Source organism: Motacilla alba, chromosome 3 (assembly GCF_015832195.1).
Source record: "Motacilla alba alba isolate MOTALB_02 chromosome 3, Motacilla_alba_V1.0_pri, whole genome shotgun sequence".
Taxonomy (NCBI): domain Eukaryota; kingdom Metazoa; phylum Chordata; class Aves; order Passeriformes; family Motacillidae; genus Motacilla; species Motacilla alba.
The window spans coordinates 110,363,861-110,372,339 of record NC_052018.1 but is presented as its reverse complement, the minus strand read 5'-3'; the positions used below and the strand labels follow the sequence as shown (position 1 = coordinate 110,372,339).

At 41.5% G+C, this 8,479-nt stretch overlaps 1 long non-coding RNA gene across 1 annotated transcript in view; it reads left to right on the top strand.

Moving 5' to 3' along the window:
- The first annotated feature begins 639 nt into the window (after positions 1-639).
- LOC119699067 overlaps positions 640-8,479 on the top strand; it is a 29,923-nt gene continuing 22,083 nt past the window's right edge. Inside the window, exon 1 of the long non-coding RNA XR_005256350.1 lies at positions 640-807. This is a non-coding gene — a long non-coding RNA (uncharacterized LOC119699067). The remainder of the gene's footprint in view (positions 808-8,479) is intronic.

The following is an 8,479-nucleotide window of genomic DNA, read 5'->3' as shown; positions in this document are numbered from 1 at the left end:
TTCAGAGTTTAGATCCAAGTGTGATACTGAGCTTGGTTTGAGCATAGCTGCCTCATTTCTCTCAGAATTCCCATTCAGAAATCCCTGTTGGATAGTGCACATGAGGACATCACAAACCTGTTTTTTCACCTCTGGTAAAGTGCTGGGTGTTGTCCATCTTTATCCATAAGCAGCATTAGCTGCACTTAGTTCCTGGGGAAGGGACCCAGTGGTGAAACTCAGTGAATTCCTCCTGTCCTCTCCTTGTTCCTTTGGTCCTTTTCTGGTTTTATTTCCCTGCTACAACTGTTTTTTCCAAATTATTTAAATAAAGCTAATGGACATCTTTCCAATTCATAGTTACTGTTAACTATCGGTAGCAGAAAGAGGCAAAATTAGGTGGGGTGTGGCAGATGGAGATTATTTCAAATTTGCTAACCTGGTAGAGATACAAAATAGAATTCTGGCTGCCTAAGGTCAACAGTAAATCACTTATTAATCTTAAAACAGCGTTTGACCCAAATTTGTTAAATAATTTTTTAAGCCCATGGAAGTAAACAAGATTTTGGGATCAGCCTGTACTGGTGCTTATTTGATTTCATGGGAAATAAAAGACCTGAGACTTATGAAATGTTTGGGGTTTTTTTTCTTTCTAGTGAAACAATGAATGTTAACTCAAAAAACGTGAATTGTTTGTAATTTCCTGTGGAAAAGCTTCAGACATCTAACCTCAAGACAGAAGAAAATGCATCATGTGTTAATCAGGCAGAACAAGGAATAGGAAAATAGGAGCCTGGATGCAAATATTTCACCAATCTCAGTGATGTGGTAAGTGAACTTTGCATATATTTGTAGCTAATTAACTTGCTTCTGCATTGCTGTAAAGGGTGTTACTGTAGCCACTGTGACACCGGGGTTTTAAGGTGCTCCCAGGGAACACACAAGAAGAGGAGGCTGGTAAATCAAGAAGAACAAAGGCCCCAGGCTCTCTCCAGCCTGACTGGAGAGCAGCAGTGCCAGGGATGAGTCAGTGACAGTGCTGGCCCTTCTCCAGCCTTTCCATCAGCCCCGGGCTGCTGGGGGCGTTTGCACTCAGCAGCGCCGGCTGCGGGAGCTTTGGAAGGTGTTTTCATGGACTGCGAGGGTGGGCTTGGGAGGGAAAACAATGCACTGCTTATCTGTGGCCATGAACCTTTCTATCTCCCCAGGAAAATAAAAATGTAACGAGAAGGGGGAGCGTTCCCAAAGGTCCTTGTGGATCAATGTAATGTTGAGCTACAGGAAATCAGAGGTTAGTTGATGTTCCCAGAGGTACAAATGGTGTAAACTGATGTGTAAAGAAAGAATTTGCTCTGCAAGGAACACTTTAAGCACTACCACACATTCACAGCTGCATTTGCAGTTCAGTTATAGATCAGGTCAAGTGTCTTTTGCTCCATAGTTTTCCAAAGGTCTGGGAGACAAAGCTGACATCAGGACGGGTTTATACTTTTCCCCCTTAGTGTTTTGGATGCTGTTGTATTTTTATCACTGAGGGGCATTTACAGAAGTGTTACTTGAAGTGTTGCACAGACATTTAGAGGCCAGCACCAGTGACACAGGAGCATTAAAAAAAAGGGATGATAAAATGAGGGGTTTCAGCCTGTGCCCTTTCTAAATGTGGTCAGATAAGTAGAAGGTAATACAGTTAAAATGCTGGTGTCATGCCTAAACTTCTGGCCTGCCTTATTACAAGTGCCTGAGTGTCAAAGATCAAGCAAAGACAGGAGGGATCCTGCAGGTCAGTCTGAACCTCACTGAACCTCACAGAGGAAGCTCTGTTCATCCTGAAACATGGCAGGGAACCGTGATGGGCACACTCACTGCATAAACGGAAATAAGGTTGGCTCAAAGTGACCCATGGCCTTCTGTAAAAAAAGAAAATCAGGAAAAATAACTCTAAACCATCCAAAACTCAAGTGATGATGATTAGGAAAGCACCTGTGGATGAAAAAGATGTTGCTGAAAAATATAACCTAACAGCAAAAAGCCTACAGTTAAAATTACTTTAAATTGTGCAACTATAATAAAGTTCCAAGTGTCAAATTAGCATTTCTGTTTTATTTCCAATTCCAGTTCTTGTATTTTACATTATAACTGCATGAAGGTGCCATTAAGAAAAGCAGAGCCCAGATGTTGCTGCTGATTGTATTGTGTATTGTTGTGCAGAAGGAAAATAATACCTGATTTATGATAGAAAGCACTGTGGAGATAAATGCAAGCACCACAACTGGATTTAAATGATGATGAGATGCATTTTCCCCTTTCCTAACCCCTCTATTCCCTAAACCCCTTTAAGGCTTCTAGTGCAATATTCTGCAGTCCCTGTACAACCCAACTTTCCTCAAGTCTGAGAGAGATTTATAGTTACGTGACTTCTGTCACTCAGAGCATCATAAAAACTGTCTCCCAGCAGGAAAACAAAGACTGCTGCATCTCAGAGAAAAGCAGAGTTCCAGGGAGATGGTCAGATGCTGTGGACTCCCAGAACTGCCTCTCTGTTTTGGTCCATGTTGTCTCTTAGATTCACAGAATACTTTAACTTTTAAAGATTTCTAGAGGCCTCTAGTCCAAGTCTGTGCCTAAATCAGTGCCAGCTTTCAGTTCAGGCAGTTTGCTTGTCCAGCAGAAGTTTAGGAGATCCCATGGCTTATCTGAGCCCCTGTCTGTGTTTCACCTCCCTTGTCTCTCTCATCAGAATTTCCTGTACCCAACCTTGCCTTTAACTTGCTGATAAACATTATCTTGCCTGTACAGGCAAAAGAAAAGGTTATCCTTCTCCCTCTCTGGTGACTCACTGGTGTAGTTCAGCACCAGATCCCATACACTCATCTCTATTTATACGTTAACTGACGTGTATGATGCAAATGGGATAAATATAGGTAATTTCTGCCTCTTGAAAGAGACCAGATATGATGGCAATCAACCTGGAGAGTCTGCTTTCCATTTTGTTTGTCCTAGGCACAGCCTAACAGCCTCTTCTGAGTGCCTCACAATGCTTTTAATCGTAATGCACTTTCAGATAGTTTAAAAAGTGGCCCTGCTGGGAGAATCACTATTTGCTGTTAATACAAAGCATCTCTAAAGGCAGCTTGCCATTACTGTGTGCTTATCGCAGGTAAGCTCCTGTTTTGTGCCAGGGAGAGCCTCCAGCACAACTGAGGTTTCCCATGTGTACAAATCCCTGCCTCATGCTGCTGCCCCCAGCAGTGCTAATTAGTCATTAATTCTGCTTGGCTGAAGGGATGCACTGTAGGCTCTGAAGCTCGTGCTACACCCACTTCTCTGATGGCCCCTTAGGGAAAGAAATCCTTAAAAAGGCTCAAATCCTTTTTCTTCATTTTTGCATGTTAGAAGTGACGTTCCAAACACGGATTAGCGTGTGGTGCGTGAAGGCTACTGCTGTGAGGACACGTGTGGCCTGCTCTGTGTGGCCGTGAGAGCAGGGTGCCTTGGGGTTGTGAGTCACTGCCTGTAATTGATGTCCACGTGCATATTTGGAACATGATGGAGTATGGCAGAGGGAAAGATGGCACTGGTGTGACTCCAGCAGCCATTGCCATTAGATTGGTGCTGCTGACACGTTTCTCTGAGTGACTTTGGCTGTTGGGTTGCAGATCACCCCGACAGAGGAACCAGGATTGTTTAACTTTGTTAAACACGGCCAAGTGTTGTGATTAGGTTTAATATAAAATGACACCTTCTGCTTAGTTCATAGGTTCATGTGTGGGTCATTTCCTCCTCTTCTCCCATTATTCCAGTTACCTGAGGATATCCAGAGTTTTACACAGCCCAGGCTTTTGCACAATGCAGGTGCATGGGCTGTACTCTGAAATACAGGGCTGTGGAGGCACTTGGAGATTTATTGGAGCTTGCAGCTTGTCCCAATAGACTTGGCTTAAAAATGTATCTAAAAGATAAAAAAGAGAAGGTTTTTCTCATTCAATGAACCACATGAGACTTGGGTTCATTCTTGCTTTGCTTTCGGTAAAAAATTGCATTTACTTTGGATTTTTTCCTAGGAAAGAACTAAGGAAAGAGCCTGCACTAAGCAATGGTGTTATAGTGAGAGAGGAGAGATTTAGCTTCAAGTCTCTAATGTAATAACTTAAATCTGGGTTTGAGGTGATTTTCACTTCAATGATTAATGGTCACTTGGCTACTTCGGGGTGTAAATATTTTTCTTTTCATCTTCAAATTTCATTTGATACCTAAGGGCCTAATTTAAAAAAAGTAGCAATATGCTGGTAGGAAAAGCTCTGGATTTCAGTAATTCCTGCTTTTATTTGTTTCTTTTGACAAAAATCACACATGAATTGGTGGGGGAAAAAAGCCTTAATGCATATGATATCTCATTGGGCAAAATCAGGGCTACAAGTCCCCACGCTGACTTCCAGGAGAAGGTATATCCAAGAAAGCAAAAATAGCACTTAAATTGCTTTGTAAAGTCAATTTTCTCTATGGCAAAATTGTTAAGTGCATTTTGTTTTACAGAATCTATGAATATTTTGATTTTTTTTCGTGTTGATTTGGAATGCAAATAGATACTGAGTTATCAGAATTTGCCAGAGGGCAAAAAAATCTGACTTTCAATCAATTTTGCTAAGTACCCAGCAATGAAAGCTTTCTTAGAAGCTGTACTCAATATTTTTCATTGTACATGTGCAAGGAAATGTGATCCTGAGGCTTGGAGATCATTGAGTAATTAGTCTGGCTTTTATCCCAGTGAAAACTTAGAAGTCCAAAATGTTACAGAGCACAGATTTGGGTTTTAATGGGAAAAAATAAATAGGAGTTTTAAAACCAGCAAACTTTTTATTATGTTTTCCGTGAGGGTCTTGATTCTTCTTGATGAAAATTAACCTTATTTTTTCTTTCAAAAATAGAAAATCTCACTGAGGATCAGCTTTGCAAATTCCTGTTTGGGTGGTGCAGGTGGTGCTGCTCCTCCTGGGGCACAGCAGAGCAAATGTAAAAGCCCTGATGATTTTCTTGGACAGCTCCCTTCGAATATTAGAAATAACAGCAGGGAGATTCCCTGTGTTGTCTTGCCTTGTGCCCACCCTTCCAGCTGCTCCATGTTTGAGGTTATCCGGCTGTGAAAATGGGCAGGATTCCCTGTGCTGGGACTGTCACACGACAGCTGCACCCCCAATCCAGAGCTGCTCTTGCAGATCTCCACCAGCTGAGCAATACTCGTGTATTTAAAGTGAAACCATTTGCTCCCCCATGGGCTCTGGTTCTGCTCAGTGCTTGGGTTTTAGAGGAGTAATTCTTGGCTTTCTGTGCCTAAAACTCAGTGCTTTATTTCTCTGGGATTTTTGTGAAGAACTGTGACATTTTGGACAGAAAATGGAGCTGGAGTTTGGTTGTCTCCAGTTACCAAGCTCTACAGTAGAGCATGGCTTTTCTCCCTGGTTGAGCTGGCAGGATCCAGTTCTGGAGAAAAATCCAGAGAGGATGTGCCAGCTGTGCAGTGAAGTGGGACAGTGAACAGCTTCCATAAAGAAATGCAGCAAGTCCTAAGGAAACAAATCCTTTTTTAACCAACAAGAGGTGGCATTGTAAATGCTTTTCTCAGAGAAATGTTAATATGAAATCCTATTTTTTCCCTGTTACTTTCTCCATCCTGTCTGCAGAACAGTGGCAGTAGTGATGTAAGCACCTTCTTCTCACACACTTATGTGAGAGCTCTGAGTTGTTACTCTTGGGAGAGGAGAGAAGAGCACTAAAGGCAGCACTACTTACCCATTTCTTCTAAACTGAGGATTTGCTGTGTCAATAAGTGTCTGGTTTCAAACTCTGATTTTTATCAGCCAGGAAAAATGCCCTTCTCTCCTTCATTCTCTGTTCTTCTATGAAAAATATGTTTGTAGTTTATGTAGGTTGTACCAGTAGGACCCATTACTTTGTCATAGTGGTCAAACATGAGTGCCAAAATGGATCTTCTGCATCTTCTTTTTCTTGTCCCTGCCGTGTTCACTCTTTCCTGGGTGATGTTTTGGTGCCTCCAGAATGCCTTCAAACCAACACCTTCTTGGCTGCTTTTATTTCTACTTCTTTGTCTCACAGCATCCGATTTTTTTTTCCTTTTCTTCCTTGAAATGTATTAGGATCTTTGAGCATTTATGTTGCCACTTTCTTTAATATGCACTTTCTTTAATATGAAATGCAGCTATGTGGGTGCATTAGAAATACCCCAAAAAAGGAAAGGGAGAAAGAGAGATGACACAATTGCTGCTTTGATAAAGTAGATTGACTGTTTGAAATGTCTTAGCACCTCAGGAGATTTATAGTGTGGCTTCCTGCAACTCCCTCCTGGTGTTCTGCCAAGAGATTATCTTGAACCCTGACACCTCAAATCCTGTTGTTACTGCTCTTATCATTAGAGCAGAACTACACATGGCTGCTGAAATGGCTGCTTTAGAGGACTGGTGCTAGTACAGGGTGCATTTGTCCTAAATAAAAAGTATATGGAAATATGCATGAACTGCTTCCCATATGGAATGGAAGATAAAGCAACGTTTGTGGCTCTCCCTCTCCCATGATGGGCAGGTGTAAAGCAGGAAGGATGTAAATGCAGATGAATTTGTTTACACGCACATTCTGTTTTATTCTTCAGAAGGTAAAATGTTGTGTATGCTTTTTTCTAAATCCTCTTCCGTGTCTTTTTACATGTCCAAGTCGATAGGTGCTTGGCTCACATGAATCAGAAGATGCTAGAAATGAGGAAAAGAAATTGTTTTGTCTTGTTTGAGATGTTCCAAATCAGTGTGGTCAGGAGCAAATCCCAGTGATGGGCTGCCTCCTCCCTCACAGGAGAATTTGTCAACAGAGTCATCCTTTTGGGGACACTTGCTGAGGCCTTTCCTTGCCCTTTTCTGACTTACCAGGAATGTGCCAAGTGCCCGTCAGCTTTGTCCATTACAGTTTACCTCAGAAATCACTTGTGGGGGTTACCAAGGACACCAATGAAAACTCAGCACTCTGATTTTGCAGTTACAGTATTCTGCAAGAACAGAATATTCTCATCGTTGCAGGGAGCTACATATTTTGGGGTAGCACCAGTTGGAATAAGCATTGTGCTCAATGAGGGACTTGCAGGTAGGAGCACTTTTATAGAAGAGATGATGTGCAGGGGAGTAAAACTGAGCTGTTAAATCCCACTGGTCCATACAGAATGGAAAAGAGGAATAAATCAGGGATTAATTTCAGCTTTTTGCCATTCAGATGAAAACCCAGATAATGACACAGCCACTGAGTTTTCTCGGTTTAATTTGAACATTCAATATAACTTGGTAGAAATTCCCATTGTTGGGTTTTTAAAAATTTAATTAGAATAGTCACAAATTGTATATGAGCACTTTCTCCAATACACATAGTCCTTTCCCAGTCAGTGAAGGATTAAAAATGAAAGTTGTTAGAGAGGTGAAATTAGAGTATTTGTGTCATTGTTATCCTTTCATGTTTTGCCTTTTTTCCTACTTTATTATTCTTCTATCTTTAATCCTCCCCTCCTTAATTCACTCTTCAAGGCAGTGGGAATGTCTTATAAAAGGATGATGAAAGCATGAATGGAATAATTGTGTCTTTTGGTTTCCAAGTCACCTCAGTGTTGCAGAAGGGCTGTGAACCATTTTGTTTAAGACCTGAGTGCCTCAGTGATTTGTTGGTTTGGCAGTGGTGTGTGAGATTGTGCAGGTCAGCCCTCCTCTCCTGTGACCCCTTTTGTGCTCTGTTCTGCTTCCCTGACATCCACTCACAGACCTGAAATTGTGTTTCAATAGCTAGAATTTACTGAAAGAATAGCAGCTCCCCTTCATATCTTTCCTTAGAGTTCCTCATGAGCTGAACTTGCCCTCTTTCTTACACCACCACATTTACCTCAGTGGTAAAAACACCATAAGAAAATTTCAAATATATGACAAATAATTGTTTTCTCAGAAAAAAAATCCCATGAATCTGCCATTGTCTGGATCCAGCAGTTCCAGGACAAAGAAATGCAGAAGCTCTTTGCTGTAACTTTGGGGCAAGGGAGGGCTAAGCAGGAGTTGTGTTTGTATGTGCCAAGGGAACAGGGAAGTAAATGATAAATCCTGTGTGTTTGGCTGCAGGGGCAGGGGAACTGGAACTTGTCTATTTCCAGAATTTGTGACCAGCATCTGAAGCTTGAGAGTGTCAAGCAGTGGGTATCTGACAGTAAATGGCTGAAAGTAGCCAGGAGAAGATTAGGATTCCAGAGATTTTCTTTCACAGCATCAATCAAAGGCTTTTAGGATAAGGATCATAAAGAGATGTGAACTGAGATATGAAAGAGTACTAGTTGTAAAAACCCACCAAATGATACTTATCAGCTATATTTGGATTAGCCTGAGACCATCAAGAGATACTTTTCTAAGGCAGAATCTCAGGAAAAAAACCCTTTGGTTTTTTACTCCCGTGTTCAAACACAATTTCTGTC